Source organism: Balearica regulorum, chromosome 2, assembly GCF_011004875.1.
Source record: "Balearica regulorum gibbericeps isolate bBalReg1 chromosome 2, bBalReg1.pri, whole genome shotgun sequence".
Taxonomy (NCBI): domain Eukaryota; kingdom Metazoa; phylum Chordata; class Aves; order Gruiformes; family Gruidae; genus Balearica; species Balearica regulorum.
Window position 1 is genome coordinate 110,936,495 of NC_046185.1, and position 17,500 is coordinate 110,953,994.

General features: G+C 39.3%; 1 protein-coding gene across 5 annotated transcripts in view; it reads right to left on the minus strand.

Annotated features, from left to right (window-relative positions):
* HECW1 (HECT, C2 and WW domain containing E3 ubiquitin protein ligase 1) overlaps window positions 1-17,500 on the minus strand; it is a 273,833-nt gene that overhangs the window by 188,413 nt on the left and 67,920 nt on the right. The window lies entirely within an intron of this gene.

Genomic DNA, 17,500 nt, shown 5'->3' on the forward strand with positions numbered 1-17,500 from the left:
AAAAAAAGGGCATGAAAAGGTGTAGCAGGAAACATAGTGCTAACCCAACTCCTACTCCGTAATTCTTGCCATGAAAACAAGTGCAAGAGCAAGCCTCGCACCACCAAGCTCAGCCACAACTGGCAATAAGGAAATTAATAGTAGCTAGCTTCCTCCATGTTAAGGCATGCATCCAGACACAAACATTACAACTATCAAACTGCTAAGGAGTCATTCTCTTTCAACATCAGGAAATAGTCTTCCCACTTTTGACACTTGGAGTGAAGTCTTCTCCCCAGTAATTCTCATTACATTTGCAGAGGAACCTTTCTCAAATCACAGTCACCCCAGAGACTGTATCCCATTTGGAGAGACTGGTTAGCAATGAGTAAGAGCTCTTCCTCCCTGCTGGAGATCTGAAGAGTGAGCACCATGAAAACAGAGTTATCCCTGTTACCAAAACGGAGATGTCTTCACTGAAGTGTAAATACAGAGTAAGTGTTGCAGCATCTCTCAGTACAGCTGATAGCTTCCGATGCTACTGCTCTGCTCTGTTTTTTTGCGGTAGACTAAGATACTGCACGTACCCACGCTCTGGTAGGAATTTAGGAATGCACTAAACAGTTAATGAGAGTTAAGGAGGCTACTGCAGAGTACTCATCATCTTAGTAGTGGGAAAAATATTTAGATTCCAACCTACCCTCCTTGCTCAAGGCAAGCTGAGTGACTTGTACAAAGCATATCATAGTGCACGAGTTAAGACCTCTTGTGAGTTGGCAGATGGAGAATACTTAAGTTATGACTGGGGTTAATTCTAATGTGAAGACATGCCCTGATACTGATCAAAATACTGGTTATTCCTTACTTCTGTGCTGTTAGGTTTTTCCATTTTCCTTCCCAGCTTTCCCTATGCTCTCCCTGCAGCTCTGCTATTTCAATCACTCAGCTTTTCATTATTCATTAGCCATCCATTATCCGTCTCTTGCCAACCATGTTGTCAAGTCCGTTAGATACAAAACCAGACATCTTTCCAGTATGCTATGAAATGCTTTTCACATGATCAGAAGTCAAATGATCCTTTTGAACTCAAACAAATTAAGCAGAAGAAAAAATCACAGCTCCTTTGTCCAGTCAAGCAGTTGTTTAACCCTGGCTTTATTAAGGCTATGGTAGCACAGAACAACAGTAAGCCCTGAAAAAATAAAATATATTTTTATTAATACCAATTTTTGTGGAATAATCAAGAGACCTATTAATACATCTTAGGATTTTGTTGCACAAAAACTGCACAGAGAGCAAAAAAATTCAACTGGCATGTTTGTACCCCTAGAATATGCTGTCACTTTGTAGACACTGCCCTACAACGCTTACAGTCCAATGACCCAAATCCTCACTTACTGCATTAAACAGGGTTTATAGCAAAAATATCTCCAGCAGGGATGCCACACCTTATAGTAAGTGCTGGCAAGACTGAAGCAAATAATGCAAAAGGCTACACTAGTGAAACAGGAATAGAAGAAGAAAAGAAGTGTGGTGGGGACCAAAGTACACGGTGTTGCATTTGCTATGCATCTAATCATGTCTTTGCTGCCTCTTTTCTAACACTTATATTTACTCACTGTTTGAAAAAAGAGTTCACTTCATAGCATAAAGACCGATATTCCCTGTAAACAGAAAATGCATCTTTTTTTAAATCAAAAAACAGGGTCTCACATGCTTTAACATTTTCTAATCTGGGAAACACTTGTGGGCACACACAACTACCAGGCTCTAGTCAGTAATTTAAAATCGATGGGAGTTTCTGTCACTCAGCGAAGAAGGCATCTGCTGTCACAACAGTACTGGAGACGACTACTATTGGTTTTGTAATGGTGAGATCGCAACGCAAAGAACTTCAAGGCTGCTCTTCTGGATTAGTCTGTATGTATCATTAACACGGGTTCCTTTGTGCATAGCATGCTATCCAAAAGCTACTTCAGTTCAAAGACAGACATTTTATTTCTGGTGACAAATTACTCCAGGGAGTAGTGGTTCTGCAGATACTTTCATTTTTTAATGTTAAGGGATGTAAAGTATTAATTAACTGCACACTTTCAAATTAAATTAGATTTAAACATTTCATTTTTTCAGCTTCAGCAAGACTTTAAGCAGTTTTAATGAAAACGGTAAATTCATCACTATGTTCTAATTCTATAAGTTCCCATTTTCCTGTATGTTGATGCCAGTAGAACAAATGGCATAATCTGAAAGCAACCCAGAAGGCAGTGTTCTCCAGAAATCTGTCTCCTGTATTTCCAGCATCAATTCTACACAAATACATTAATCTGCAAAAAAGAAAATCCCCAAACTGAAAAGATCCCAAATAAATGGGACAATACAGTCACACAATATCTGGATTAAATAATAGCATCAAAACACAAGCTGTATGAATAAGTAGAAAAGAGGTTAGGGAAAATAGTTACTCCCCATTTTATTACCAGCTTTGCATGTTTTCCATGCAACTGTCTAAAGCATGCACGTAGTCCCCAAGCCCTGGTGAGAGACCCCTGGCCACCATGAGACAACTTTAAAAAATTGTAAAGACGTCCTCTCTGTGTCTCATAGAAGCAATCTGATCTATCATAGATTCCTAGTATATAAAAAAAAAAAATCCTTTTTAGGGGCTGGAGATTCATGTTCATTCTCTCTATCCCTTTACAGAGGTGTGTACACTATACACATTAAGCTATATTCTCATTTCTAATATACAGTGTAAATTATAAAGCAAGAACATCCAAACGTTGACCCAACAGCACAACAGATCAAGGCTGGTTGTCAATGGAAAAAAATCCCTCTGTTGCCAGCTCAAATCAGTCACTCCAGAGCTGCTTCTACAGTCACTCTTTCCAGGGGTGTTTCCACCCATGGGGTCTCTCTCCCAAATGATCCCCAGGTTTCATTTTTCCACCCACTCCCCTCACTGCCTGTATGATGGTTAGTGGTGAGGAGAGCCTTTGCTGATCTGGGCGTCCATGCGTGTAAGAGGAAAGGTGGTTTTCTCACGTCTTTTAACCTTTTTCTCTCAGATTATCAGATTTTTGTCCTAAAAGGGCCTGTCTTGCCACACTTAAGTACATCATGTGTATGATATGCTCTACATGTGAGCTCAAGCTTGTCCTAAGATGCCAATACTACGTTGGTAACTGATGTATTGCTTGTCTATTTCCTACCTCTGAACATATCTAGGACAGGAGAAATGCTGCAACAGGGATGTACAATATTTCAGTTATATCAGAGATGGTCCAGTTACTTTAGTTTTCAACACCTGAAATAGCAGATGTCAAGGTCTTTCCCTTTACATTCCACATTTGGACATACATAATATGTAATATAACATGCATAAGTAATTTTCAGTTTACTGTACAGTAGACAAGATGTTAATTTAAAAGATCAAGATATGCAAATATCACTACTGTTGGAAAACATAGGTTTTCTACTTCTATCAGCTACTCTAGCATAAATGAGCATTTACTCCAATAAATTTAGTTTTGTTTTTTTTTTTTTTTAAGATCAGAAACAGTTCTTTTATGTACAGGCAGCTATGGCAACAAGTATTCAGCTAAAGAATATTAGTGCACTGAACAAAACTAGAGGGACATTTTTCCCCTCTCACTGGCACTCCCTCTGATTTTCACAAAGGTCTGGAAAGCTTTGTCTCTAAAGATCTACCAGACACACAAAAGCCCTACTCAAAATGAGATTTTTTGGATGGTTTTCTGTGGGCAGAACTTACTTCTTATCTATGTCACTTAGTCCATGTAATGAAAACAAACATCAGAAAAATTAATTTGGGGTATTCCCCTCCCTCCCCCCCCCGCAAATAAAGGCAACTGCAATCTTTAACAAGGGAAAGTAGGAAGGAGTGGCCAAAAGGAAATGACAGACAAGATCTGATTGTAAAGAAAATTCATCTCAAAAACGTACACAGAAAATCTGTAACCAGTAAATACCAAGAAAAAAATCTTTCACAGATTTTCTTCTCACGTTGTCTCCTTTTTACACTCACACCTCTCTCCTTGCCCAATTGCTATTTGGCACTGGGAAAGCAGAGTGCTGTTGTCACCACTGCCTTTTCCTTCACCACCTGAGAAAACCATACCACCTCCCTCTCCGAGACAAGAAGAATCCTCTGGCTGGAAGGCCTCACACTCCGTTATTGCTAGCTGAATTTCATCAAAGGATTCAGAGCTGCCATGCAGCAACTTCTCCTGGAGAGCTGTAGGGCTTAATGTTAGGGATTTTTTTTTGGGGGGGGGGATTATTTTAAATCATGCCAGAAAGGTACATGCTTTAGCAACAAAGAGATAGGTCCCAGCTAAGCATCTGCAAGAATCCAGCTCAATTCTCTGTTCAGGCAACTAACAGCTGTCTTTTAGATACTTGGATTGACACCAGTTACCTCTTATTGCTGCTTTTTCAGAGAAGATATATTTGTGTGGGTCAGGATGGTGGTACAACAGACTTTTATAGTCCATACCAAAGATAGTATATGATTGAAATACAACCCATCACTACACCATTGGCAGATGAGGAAATTAAAGGGAACAAGGTGATAATATCAGCCAGCAGGACAGTGGGCTCAAAGTAAGGTGTATGCAGTCATTCAGATGGCTGCAAGCATCATCACAACCAGAATTTCCAGGGCAAGTACCAAGAAATACAGTGAGGTAGCTTTGTATGACGGGAAGCTTGGGACACAGCACATTTATCCATCTGAAAATTTAATAAGCTGTAGTAAAGTCTGACATCATAGGCAAATCAGATGTGGAGTCAGTCTCTTGGTTACTCCACCAGAGATGAAGGTTCTCCTGATAAGCTTTCAGCCTTCATTTGCAAGGCTTACAAGTTTTGTAACAGACAAGAAGGAGCCAAGACAGATTTAAAAAAAAAAATTAGGATAAGCTGGTGAAAGTGGTAAGTTATGAATGCAAAAGTCTTCTGATCAGCTTTCAGAAAGGTAAGATCACATGTGTCAACAAGGATATTGTACTTACAGAAATACAAGGTAGTAATGACCTGTACGAAAGGTTTAATTGGCTAGATGAGAGACAACATGAAAAGGTTTTAAAAACCTGGTCACAGCCCAGGTGTGAACACCCAGAGCAAAATCCTGAGGCTGGGCCAGAAAGAAGAGCAGCAAAGCAGTAGCACATACAGTCATCAAAAGGTGATGTGATGGGACTCTGCAAGCCAGAGTTTTGAGGCAGACCTTTGACTTGAAGGTGAGCCTACCAAAAAGGCTTTCAGTATGTAAAACTGTTTTATTAGAGCATAAATGAGAATCAGGTAAGTTCTGAAAGACAGGAAACTCAGCTCTGTTGGGTGGAAGAGTAAAAAAGCCAGGTGAAAGCAAAAAGATATGAGAATGAATCTCATGTTGCTCCTTACAGAGAAGAACTTTCCCCTCCAGACTTGCTCTCAGTGCAGAAATATGAAGTCATCCTCAGAGGCAACTCTCCTGCTTTTCACAGCCCTAAAGATTTGTTGCAGGATCTGCTCCCTGTTCTTCCCAGCAACCTTTTCATCTCCACTCCCACCACAGGCCTGCTGCTCTCCATCTCTTCCCCATCTGCTCCCCCCACCTGCAGCCCAGAGGATCCCTTAGCTGCCAGTACTCAGCAGCTTTCGGTAACATACGCTCTCCCTCTGTCAAAGTCAGAGCCTGGAAAAGGTAAATAAATCCTTTTTGCCTAGGGACAGTCGTCTTAACACAGCACACGGTACCTGCAGAGCAAATTTTCAACCAAGAGAACATTTGCATTTTCCATCACTGTGGGCACAATACCATTGACTACACAAAATGCCAGGCAATGCAGAGGTAAGAAGAAAGACAGTTCAACAAGCAAGCTATAATCAAGGTTACAGTTTCAGCTATCATAACTGCCCCCATCAACACACTCCCACCTATCACAGCTATTTATTTATCATATGAGAAAAATCCCTTTGGACATTTGAATTTTGCAAGAATTGTTAGTCTAACTCTTAGCACAAAAAGGATTTTTAAAGCCTAGCTTATAGTATAGCCAAATCCAGTAAACAAAGCCTTACAGTGCAAGGAGCTATAAAAAAAAAAATCTCCAAATGGTTCAGCACCTGACTTCCTGAAAACATAAAACCCAACATGAAAAACATCAAGCTTGGGACTGGAGAATGCTATGAAGCCAAAGGATTTGGAGAACACAGAGAAATTTGTAGGATCCGACCATTTGAGAGGCACGGGAATGGCTTCTCAGAGCTCCAAAGGAATCATTTAATAGCATGAGGGAGCCACAGGCTTCCATGGTCTACTGACACCCTTTTCCCTGCAAGATACTCCAGAGTGCAGAGATGAAACTGCTCCTTTTGGGAAGACTGAAATGAAGGCTGCCTGCCATTGCAACACTGAAGAACCTTCAGTGTATTTGTCTCAACATTGGACATCTATGGCACAATATATATATTTATGCCTATAATAAACACTAATCGGAAATCAAAGCCAGCAATGGGGCAAATGGATGTCATTAGGTAGTTCATTTTTCCATTTCCTGACCTTTGTGCATTTCCAGTCTAGCTGTACTGCTATGTTAATGTATCCTCTTACATTTAACTTTGCTTCATTGATGTGCAAATCATTGCACAAAGTAGAATCAAAATCAAAGAGTTGACCTCAAGGTCAACCCAGCAAGGTTCGGTGCCAGTGGCTAGGATTGATTCCCGATGCAGGCCTATTAGTCATAAGGCAGCCAAAGCTAGCAGCACAGTAACCAGAGGTACTCTTCACATCTACAAAGAAAAGGTACAATTAAGAGCAGTCCACATTTTCTGAGAGCACTTAAACAATCTCCTGGGCGCAAGCAGATGGAAGTTGGAATATGGGGTAATGATTGGAGGGAAATTCTTGGAGTTCAGAAAAAGAAAGGAAAAAATTAACAATGTTTTTTCTTCTTTTTCTGGAAGAAGTAAAAGAGTGCGGTCTAATGAACGCAGGAGAGCATGCTGAAAAATACACACATCACATTTTCAATTAAATGATTCCAAGAATGAAGATTTGTACTCCTGTAAGTATATAAACCAATTAAGTTTCTGAAAAAAATGACATTTTACCAGTTTTAGATGAGATCACTCCAAGCTTCTACACTGTAGACTACTTATGTGTAACTAAGAGCAATTAATCTTACATTCAACACATTTGTATTGACACATTGATAATCCACTCACAGCTCACTACATAAAGCACTGGGAAGTTTCTGCAACAGAAAGCAGTTAAGAACAAAATTAATTTCTCCTAAATCGGCAGCAGAAAAACAGTCTTGTCTCAGCAGTTTGGCACAGCAAGGGATAAGAAACAGCCATCAGACTTACCCGTTACAGAAAAAAGATCTGAAAACATTGCCAATATTTTTAAAGGACATATTCAGGTACACAAGAACAGGTGAACAAGCAATATGGCCTGAATATAAAATCTGAAAAAGATAACAGTAAGGAAATAATAAAAGCATCAACATGGTAACATCTTAAACCAAGTTAACACTGCACAGCTTCACTCTGTTCTTTCCACACTACAAGATTAAAGAAATAACCTTAGGATCTGCTCATATGCTACTATCAAATACTCTGAAGTCCACAAAGTGTGCCTTTGCTGGTGCTCTACAATGCACATAACAGGAAATTTATATTTTTGACTTTCTTGGTTTTAAACATCAGAAGCAGACAGTACCAGACAGAGGTAGGACAGTGACTACACCTCTCAACAGGCACAAGATGAAGGATTTGTTGGTAGGAGAACAAACCCTCTCTTAACAAGCATCCTCATGTCCATAAAGGCCAGTGTGGAGCATGCCAGCTTCACAGATACACAGTCCTAGTGACTGTGGTGCCAAAGACTAAAAACGTCCATTCCTCATCTTTTCAAACCTGAGGACAATATTTATGAACAACAATCATTGCCAGAAGAAAAGCAATCATTCTGTACACCAGGCACTGGTACCGGTTTAATCCACTATTTAAACTAGAGAGGCATCACTCGCAGCAGAGAGTTGTCCCAAAAAGCCTGTGCACCCCACATCACACTATTTAAGAATCATCACTGTATTCATCAGGTCCACTGCACAGCTGGACTCTGCTGGAATCCTAGGAACACTACTTACTCCAAAGGGGTTTCAGGAGGGAGGAGGTAAGCACAGGGACACTCTTCTCTGATGGATAAAAACATTGCTGTTCTTCTGTGAAGTGATCAGCTGATATTCCTACTGGGAAGCCCTGACCATGCTGGATGCCCTGTTTCAGGTTCTGCACAGCACATAATAGACATTTCTTACCTAATGGATTTTTATAACCAGTGCCTTCAGTTCTTCAAGTACTTTGTTTAAAAGATCAATGTCTTTAATAGCACCAACAGGGGCCCAGATTGATCCAACTCAAACTGTGAGTACTTGAGTCACTTAATTGAGGAATGCAGGTTCCCAAGACTCCCTGTATACTCAGAGGGAAGCGACAGGCACCTCCTGAAAGAGACTGAGACCCAGGTAAAGCTTTCCCAGAGAGGATTCAGCTCTATCTCTCTTCATCACCTTTTTAAGGAGTTGATGACTGTTGGGACCCTAGGTTAGGCATGTTAGGTTAGATAGGAAGGAGCCAGACCTGTGTATGAACCTCTCAAACTATAAGATATTATATTATATAAAGATAAGTCAGCAAAGCACTCCTGAGGGTGGCAGAAAATGTGTATTGTAAGTACATTCAGGCATGTGAAATAGAAACATAAAGCATATTAAAAACTCCATACTGAACTACTACCCAATTATTTAAGAATAGTCTGATTTTCTAGGCAACTATAAAATTTCAAACTAGATGGTACATCCAGAGGAAGTCAAAGCAGAGAAAATAAAAAAATACTCAGTATACTGTATACCCTTTATGTACACATCTTTTCAAAAGTGTAATACCCGTAAACATAGCAGAGGTTTACAGGAAAAGCTGTGAAGACATCTTGCAAAATTTAAGAGACTACTAACGAAATGATGTAGAGTAAACGTGAGTTGCAGAAAGATCTCCAGTAATGTACAATGTTTCCCAGAACTGTCAGGTGTAGTCATTTCTCTGCTCAGAAGCAGTCCCACATTTCCAATATCTCTTCCCCAGAGTCCAAAGACTCCTCTGAAAACTTTTTGCAGAAAAAACCTCTTAATTTCTTATGATATGTGACAGTTATGGAAATCCCACCATTCTCTACCATTAAGAGTGTATTATACCTTCCACTATGACAACTGTTTTGCTAAAAAATAAAGCTTGTACGATGTCTGTAGCATATATTGCTACCAAATAGAAGAGTTGTCTAATGTATCACATAGGTATCAGGCATAGCTTATTATGTATAAAACACACACACAAAAGGCAACTGAAAGCAACCAAGCACAGATATCAAAAGGGAAGTTTTTAATATTAAACTCCCTTCAGACACAAGCATGAGTCTTTGCAAACGAAAAGTTCACATGCTATGTATCAAAGGATTTATTCTGCAGAGCTCAGATCTACCCATGTAGTATTTCCACCACACTTCCCTCTCTGCCTGGGCACACCTGCGCACAGCACAAACGGATCCATATACACACACACCACGAGACATTCATCATTGCTATGACCTGTAAAATTTCTATTGACACCATGAGTGCCATTCCTTGCAAGAGCTGCATATGGCTTCCCTCCTGCCTCCCTCTATTCCAGGCTGTCTGCAAGGTCCCTGTTCCACTGTGCCACGTCCCTCACATCACAGCCCATGCCATATTCCCAGGTGATCGTGTATCTTCCTCTCCTCCCCATCCTTTTTTATTCTTGTGACATATCTCCTCTTCCTCACTTAACAATATTACCACCCTCCCCCCGACTCGTAGGTAGGGAGGGATAGGGCACCAGGCATCACTTGCTGTACCAGCCATGGGTCAGGCACTGGATTAACGTGTGGGGACAATAACACACAAAACCCAGGAGGGCTGCAAGGAGGCTCGTGTCACTCGTGGTTCCTTCCAGCTGCCCATGGTGGTTGACCCCCACTCCACAGCAAAGAGAACATTTTAAATCTATTTCATCCATTGCACCTACACTCTGTCATGCTTCTTACCCCCATCTGTATTTCTTTAAGAGAAAAGTGATTTTGAGATGTCAGTATCCTGACCTCCTCAGGCAGTGAGGCAGGGCTGAGGCAGGTAGGTATTATTAGCAGGCTGTTGAGTATCAATGCCTACATCAACAACTCCTTTGATCTACAAAGAACAAACCAGTTTCTCAACCAGACACCAGCTTCAGAGCATGCCCTCAGCTCCATCTTCTACTTTTCAACAAGGCCTAGAATATTCCCTGACATTTTAAAATTAATTGGCTACAGAGTTCCTGTTATTATCATATTACCTCCAGACAAATACAGAAATGCCATCCAGTTGAGCGTCCTCAATCCTGCTTCCAATAAAATTTAAGGACAAAACTCCCCCTGACTTCAATGTGGAACAAAATGACTCCATGAAGCAATGGAAAACCCATATAGATGTCAACAGCTGCAGTTAACAAGGGCTAATCCAGACTTGGAAAATCAAGAGTTCATATTTTAACTAAAACACTTCAAACATTTTCATCCAGGCTATAACCTATGCTGTAGGAAAAACACATTAGTCAAACACGTAGAGCAGCAAGTTGCATTTTAGGACACAGATCACAGCAACTACTCTTAGAATGAGATCTCAAAACCTAGAAGCAAATCTGTCATTTGATGGGTTGGGATTAATTTAAAATACAATCATATTTTTAGACCATGATATCTGAATGTTTTTTCCTATGCAATTATAATAATATAATCGAAAACATTTTTCATTTTTTCAAAAGAAGATAAACCCCTCATGGATTTAAACTGGAACATCAGACACTGAAGCATTCATCAGTACTGCATGGGTTTTGTCCAATGTCACTGGAAGGCAGAAAGAAAACCGCTTGCAAGTATTAAGAGTTCGACTGCCACTTTTAAGCATGCTTGTTCTCAGACTGGCTTATGTCTGTATACACTTGGGAAGATTATGACAACATCCTTGTATTTTTGTAATTTTTTTTTTTTTAAATATAAATATCTAAAGTTCATTATGTGTGGTTTTGTGGGTTTGTTAAAGAAAAAGCTATTATAACAAAGGTTTTGAGGATCCAGAGTTCTTATTTTACACTGAAAAACAGTAAGGGAAAAACTGATTTATGGTTAGTAATGCCTCACATCCAATATTTTATTCTGGAAAATAATCTTGACACCATTAAAAACTTAATACTACTGATAGAACCCACAAGCCATAGTTTAAAGGAGGAGATTTCTCTGTTCCTGGGCAGGTAAAACTAGCCTCAGATATGTATCTCCAAATCAGATTGCTACTTACTGTTTCATCTTTATTAAAAGTTGTTTATGTTTTGATTGTATAAATCATAATAAATTGCTACTATAATTGTATTCATGAGAAAGCAAAGAAACTGGGCAAACTATCCCAAGAGGAAGTGAGTAATTCTGGTATTACAGTCTCTAGTTGAAGAACAAGATTCAGATTTTACAAAGAGAACACGTGGTGGCTTTATCTAGGGCACAAAAATAATCCTACATGAGAGAACAGAAGCTGCATTCAGGGACTCTCTTTTCCTCTGGACCACCATAAGATGATCGAGCTACGTGTTGAAGGTTTTTCTGGCGAACTGCTAGCCAAGATTAGATGAAAGGTAGTCCAGTAGTTCCCACCTGGAAAACAAGTACAGGCATAAAGCAGATTTTCAAAGCAGAAATGCCCAGAACAGCTGGAGAACTAGATCAAGTAGATGAAGAACAACAAACTGGTACAAGCTCCTCCAACCATATATAAATGTAGAAGAGAGACAAGCCCCACTGACTACCATCACCAAGAGAAACTGGACCTGCACATAGGGATAGGCAAGTCCCATTGTGACAGTATGATTTCTGAATTTCGCCCATACTTACTTCGCTGCTAGTACACCTCTAATACAACATAGTAATACCTAATTATTGTATCACACAATCGTATGTACAGGTATGTATGTCTGCTCACATTACTGCGTGAGTTTCTAATTTACTTTTTTCCCTTTTACTCCAGTTCAAAAGGGTTTGTTGTCCCATGTTCAAAAGGTCTCATGAGAGTTTTCAAATAGGAAGAACATCTGCAAAGGTCACCAGAAAAGTTGTATTTCACTCACCCACAGATAAAAGCACAAGAATGGTTCTGAATGAAGGCTCAAGCCATAGTTTCATTTCATTTTAATGAAGACCATTGCTTAGACTTAACCTAATTCTTTTTTGCTGCCACTGAATCCTCACAGAAGAGAAGTAATTACAGGTTTTAACACTGCACTTAAAGTAAGGTCCAAAGAAGAAAATTTTAAACCTATATATCTGGTAAGAACCCCTCTGTCAAGGAAGTATCCTAAATCCATCAAGGATTAGGTTCTGGGGCATTGCAATAAAAGTCTACAGTTTAATTAATTAGTATTTATAGAAGCCTCCAAAAGGAAGCAAGTTGGAAAACTGTTTCTGCAAGCGTTACACCTGGGTTCTGGAAGAAAGACTGAGATATGCACATCATCACGCAGCAAGGCTGCGGCCGTACCCTGCTTGGATATCTTGGTGTGGGACTCTTCTATTCTCATAAGGACAATGAGAACTACCTGCTGTCCGATTCCGTGCACAAAGCAATGAAGCATGCTTTGGTCCACAGATGCTACTTTTAAATTGATGGTATTAGTTGCTGGATAAAATGCTATTCAACTTAGACAGCAAAACTAAAGTGTCAGTGACATTAAAACTTGACTTTTGAACAGGTATTTCCATTAGGGGTTCTCAGGCACCACAAGAATTCATTTGTGTGTAAGACCTGCCAACAGAAAAGACACTAATTTGACAAATTTATTATTTGTAACACATTAACTTAATGGCCACATACTAATGTTTCTGGAACTTTTTCTCTCAATGTTAGTGATAAATTAACTTGATTGCTGTATTTTTTTTTTTAACCTTTAACCAGAAGCTGAACATTTGTATTAAAGACATTCAAGTCTGATTCAGAAAGCATTCCTGGAAACAAACAGCCCTGTTAGCAGTGGAATTAATGAAGCTGTTTTCCTGCAGAGCTCTATCCTTCATCACCACCAAATCTCTAATAAAAGTCCTAGCTTTTTCCTGTCCATTCCTCTGGGAAAAAAAACCCCAAAACAAACAACAAACAACCAAAAAACCACCCGAAGCAAAGGTACAGACCAGCAACCATACCAGCTACTGGAGCAGGTGACAGACAGGTTCATTCCCCAGCCCCAACTTGGGTTTCCCTCTTCTCCCCAGCTCCCGAGACCTGTAGAAATGTAATTATCTCAAAGACAACTACTTCTGTCTGTTTTGCTTGAAATTAGTCAACGGCTTCAAAAGTAATTAGGTAAGGGGGTGACAGATAGAGAAAAAGTGCAATCAGAGAAGACTGACCAACCCAGGAAGCCAGGCTATAAAAATTATACCCAGCCTCACCGATTTAATTGATTACTCACACAAGGGAATGTCCTGATGTATACAAGTCTGCAGAAATAGGTGCTATGGTATTTTAAAAGCCATTACAAAAATGCAACAGAAGTCTTATCAAAGCAACTACAGTGGAAACAGGATGCGAGCTAAAATGTAACACAACACTGTTTCCTTTCCAGCTCCATTCTTCCCAATTAGTATTTTGTCATACAGAGTCCAGTGCGTTATTCTCATCCTCACAGAAAATTTTAGTTACAAATACACGTTTTAGTACAATATACATTTATATTTTCTGTATGGATTTTGTGGCAGATTTCCAGCTTACTAGTAAATCTGGTGTGAATTTTTTCTCCCAAAAATATTTTTTCTTCAAGAAGCAAAGAAATTTGCAGAGGTGAAGACTTAAGTGTCATGAAGAATGGACTAATTTAAATTGCAAAGTACAACAAAAATCTCATTTATATTTTTCGATTTTAAATTCCCAATGCAATTAAAGTAGATATTCGCACAAGTCACAGATAACGTATTTGAGAGCGCTTTCTCAGTGTATTGTAGAGTATTTTTTTATTATGTAACTAGCTCTATATATGATTTAATATTAATAAAATTAAACATTGATTAATTTGAGTTAGTCTTTTATCATATAGAATTTGACAAAATAATGGATTTTTTTTCAACCAGTTTGTCTGTTGGCTTTAAAGAGATGGGCCACATTTTGAGAATAGACTTAAAATTCCCAGTAAAATCAAAGCATTTGTGCACGTCAGAATCAAATTTCTGCACGTCATGCAAGGGCAAAGCTGCAAAATACTATGGAAGCAGTGTAGGTGCCCAGTATGGAAATCCTGAAAGTTGTGTTTTAACAAAAGAAATTATAAAGCCTTTTATCTCAGATTTTATTAAAGGCCCATGAGTTTCTAGCCGACAACACCCAGTAGAACAACAAGAGATTTTAAAGCAGCATCAAAACTTTAAAGGCACACAGTGCAGACGTTATTTCTGATGTCATCAACATACTGTTCTCCAGTATGGACAATGTCTTGCACATGTGGGTATGGAGCCATGTAACACTTCTCAGTTCCTCTGAAGTGAATTCAGCCTAGGCCTGATCTCACACATCTTGGATACAATGGAAAGACTCCTGTTGACTTCAGACTTCGAAGCAGATCCTGTCCCATTGGGTTATTTGGGGTTCTTTTAAATTCCTAAATACTCAAGGTTAGATAGAAAGCATCATCTTCACAGCCTTCTACTTCCATGATATAATGGGAAGAACAGCAAACTTACCACCAAATTTCCTTTCAAGTGCTCTTTTCCTACTAACTTGAATGATAGCATTATTCAGTTGTGCTATTTTTTAACATGTCTGTTTCTGCTGGTGCCCTTAAACTCCCTTGCGCTTTCCCAAAGCTATAGTTATTCCCTTACAAGGCTGGCAGATAATAAGCAAATACAAAGAATTTTTCCTCCAATTAAACCCGTGCTGGAAATACAGACTGACGTCTGTAAACAGGAAGAGGGAATTGTGCCAGAAATTAATCTATTTCTTAATTTCTCCATTAAGATATAACCATCATCCCAGTGAATATTTATATTACTCTAATTAAAAAGACACTAGAAGAGCAAGGGCTTTGGTTCACAGCTCCACCTCTCCTCCTACTACTGCCTCCCATCTGCTGCCTTTGCTGGGACCGCCAGCACCTCGCTCAGAGTCTACAGGACAAGCCGAGGGGTCTCCTTCCTGCTTGCAGGTTGGCTAACCATCATCCCTTTTGCAACCAAACGGATTTTGTTAGATCTGTTGGCTCTTCTGCCTATCAGACAAACAAAAAGTTGCAAAGGTTCGAAACACACTTTTTACATCTTATTGGTTATCATTAGCAAAAAAGAAAGGCAATGTGAATGCATGAGGTATGGTATAAAACAGAGGGGTTGCAAAATGCTTTACTCTGGATATGTGGGAATGCTTTTGGCTTGGAAAGAGCTTTCAGCACAGGTTTACCTGTGTGTGCTGTTTTAGAAAAAAATAATTCCTATAACTGATTTTTTGTTGTTTATTTTTGCTCAAGAACTATACTGCAAAGGAGTGTTTGAAAGGTTTCTGTATCTTGAGTCCTAAATAAACCACAGGTAACAACTCCACACTAACAATGTTTGGCATAGGAACACCAATAGATCTTTTTTCCATAAGTAACTTGTGTGATTAAAATGATGAACTCCGTATGTGAGAAACTCTAATTAAAGGGGTTTTTTTTAATAAAACATTTCCATGTGTCTTAATGTAAACACACAGCATACCACAAAAAGCACATGTGCTATAGTGTCCACAGATAGACCAAATATAACATAAAGCTCACACAGAAGCTGATTTTTATAAGCGATGGATCAAGCGATGGAGCCCTCTTCCCTAATGAGGGGCCAAATCCAAAGGTTAACATGCTGTTCTTCGTCTCATCTAGAGACTACCTTTTAAAAGCCAGAAGTGGCTTGCAGGAGCCACCACCTACTAGAACACTAAATCCTTTCTAACTGAGACCTTATTTTGATTGTGCTATAACATTTTTTTTTTTTTGGGAGGGGCTGTGTTTCTACCTTTTCATTCCAGTCTTTTATAACCTGCATTAAGAATTGGGTGCTTGAATGAGGCTAACTTCTCTATATTGGTTATACAGTTACAGCAGAGAAAAGGGTGCTCTGAAATACCACTAGGAGAATGACTTTGTTGACTATACAGGGTATATGTAGGGAAACTAATTAAAGAAACTAGATACTTAAACACAGGACTTTGAATAGTGCTGAGGCCTCCCCAAGGACTTGGAAGGCTCCTGCACTCCCTGTACCTGTCAAGTCTTAATACTGCTAACAAATACTGGCACTTATCTCAAATGCCTACATGCAATTCAAAAGGCTTATCTGCAAGGTCAAGTAAATGCCCTTGCAGGTACATACTGTTCATTGCCATAGACTAAATTGTGCATCTGGTTTGCTCTTCCTGAAATAGTCCATGCTGAGACTGAGGGGGAAACAATTTTTTTTCTTCTAATAACAACAATAAAGGAGGAAAAAAGTGTCCAGTAGCAGCTGGAAACACTGTTATAAGCTTAGCTCAACATGTTTTCCATAGGGGATGAGGAGAGGGGAGGTGGGGCAGGGAACTGAGGAATTACTTTCTTCAATTTAAAAAATATTTTGCTTTTTTTTTTCCTCCATACATAGAGGAGAGCGCTAGAAACAGAGCCAAAGCTGCATTTTCAGTTAATGAATTTTGTCAATAAAAACTAGGCGATATACCTAATAGACAGCCCTTTATGTCAAGTACTTATGATTTGCATCACTTTGGTACATCTGAATACAGCTGGCCACATAGACTGAGGACCAAATTTATCTTAAACAGAAGTCTCCCCTGAGGAGACAAAGCATCACAACCAGTTGAATATGCTGCAGCAGGTAGTTCATTTACTTTCTTCCTGCTGCTGTATCAGCTACCTCTTTCTGGCAGGATTCTTAGTTGGAGATATTTAATACAACCTCCAGGATTCCTGTGTGTTGTATGTAAGGGCCCAAATTCATTAAGACACATAGGTAGCAGTGAGAGATGCACTTGTTTAAAACTTGGGAAGATACATCACCACAGATGAACTCGAAAATGCTGCAAAAGAGATCTTTCTGGTGCCTAAGAAAAATATGGTTTTGCCCAGAAGTTAAACATGTATTATGCACTCTACTTAAAAAAAAACCACAAAAAACCAACAACAAAACACTATTCTTAATCCTTTTGGTACCTCTGCCATTATTAAACATGTCCTTCCCTTTGAGTATCTTCCCTTGAGAGAAAGCATGCAATCCTACAATGACCTGCATCATCTTTGGGACGGCTTTTTCATTTAGTTTTTGGACTGTAGCCTAATTGAAATACATTTTTTTCCAGAGTAATAAAACAAACTGCCAAATACCTCTGAAGATGTA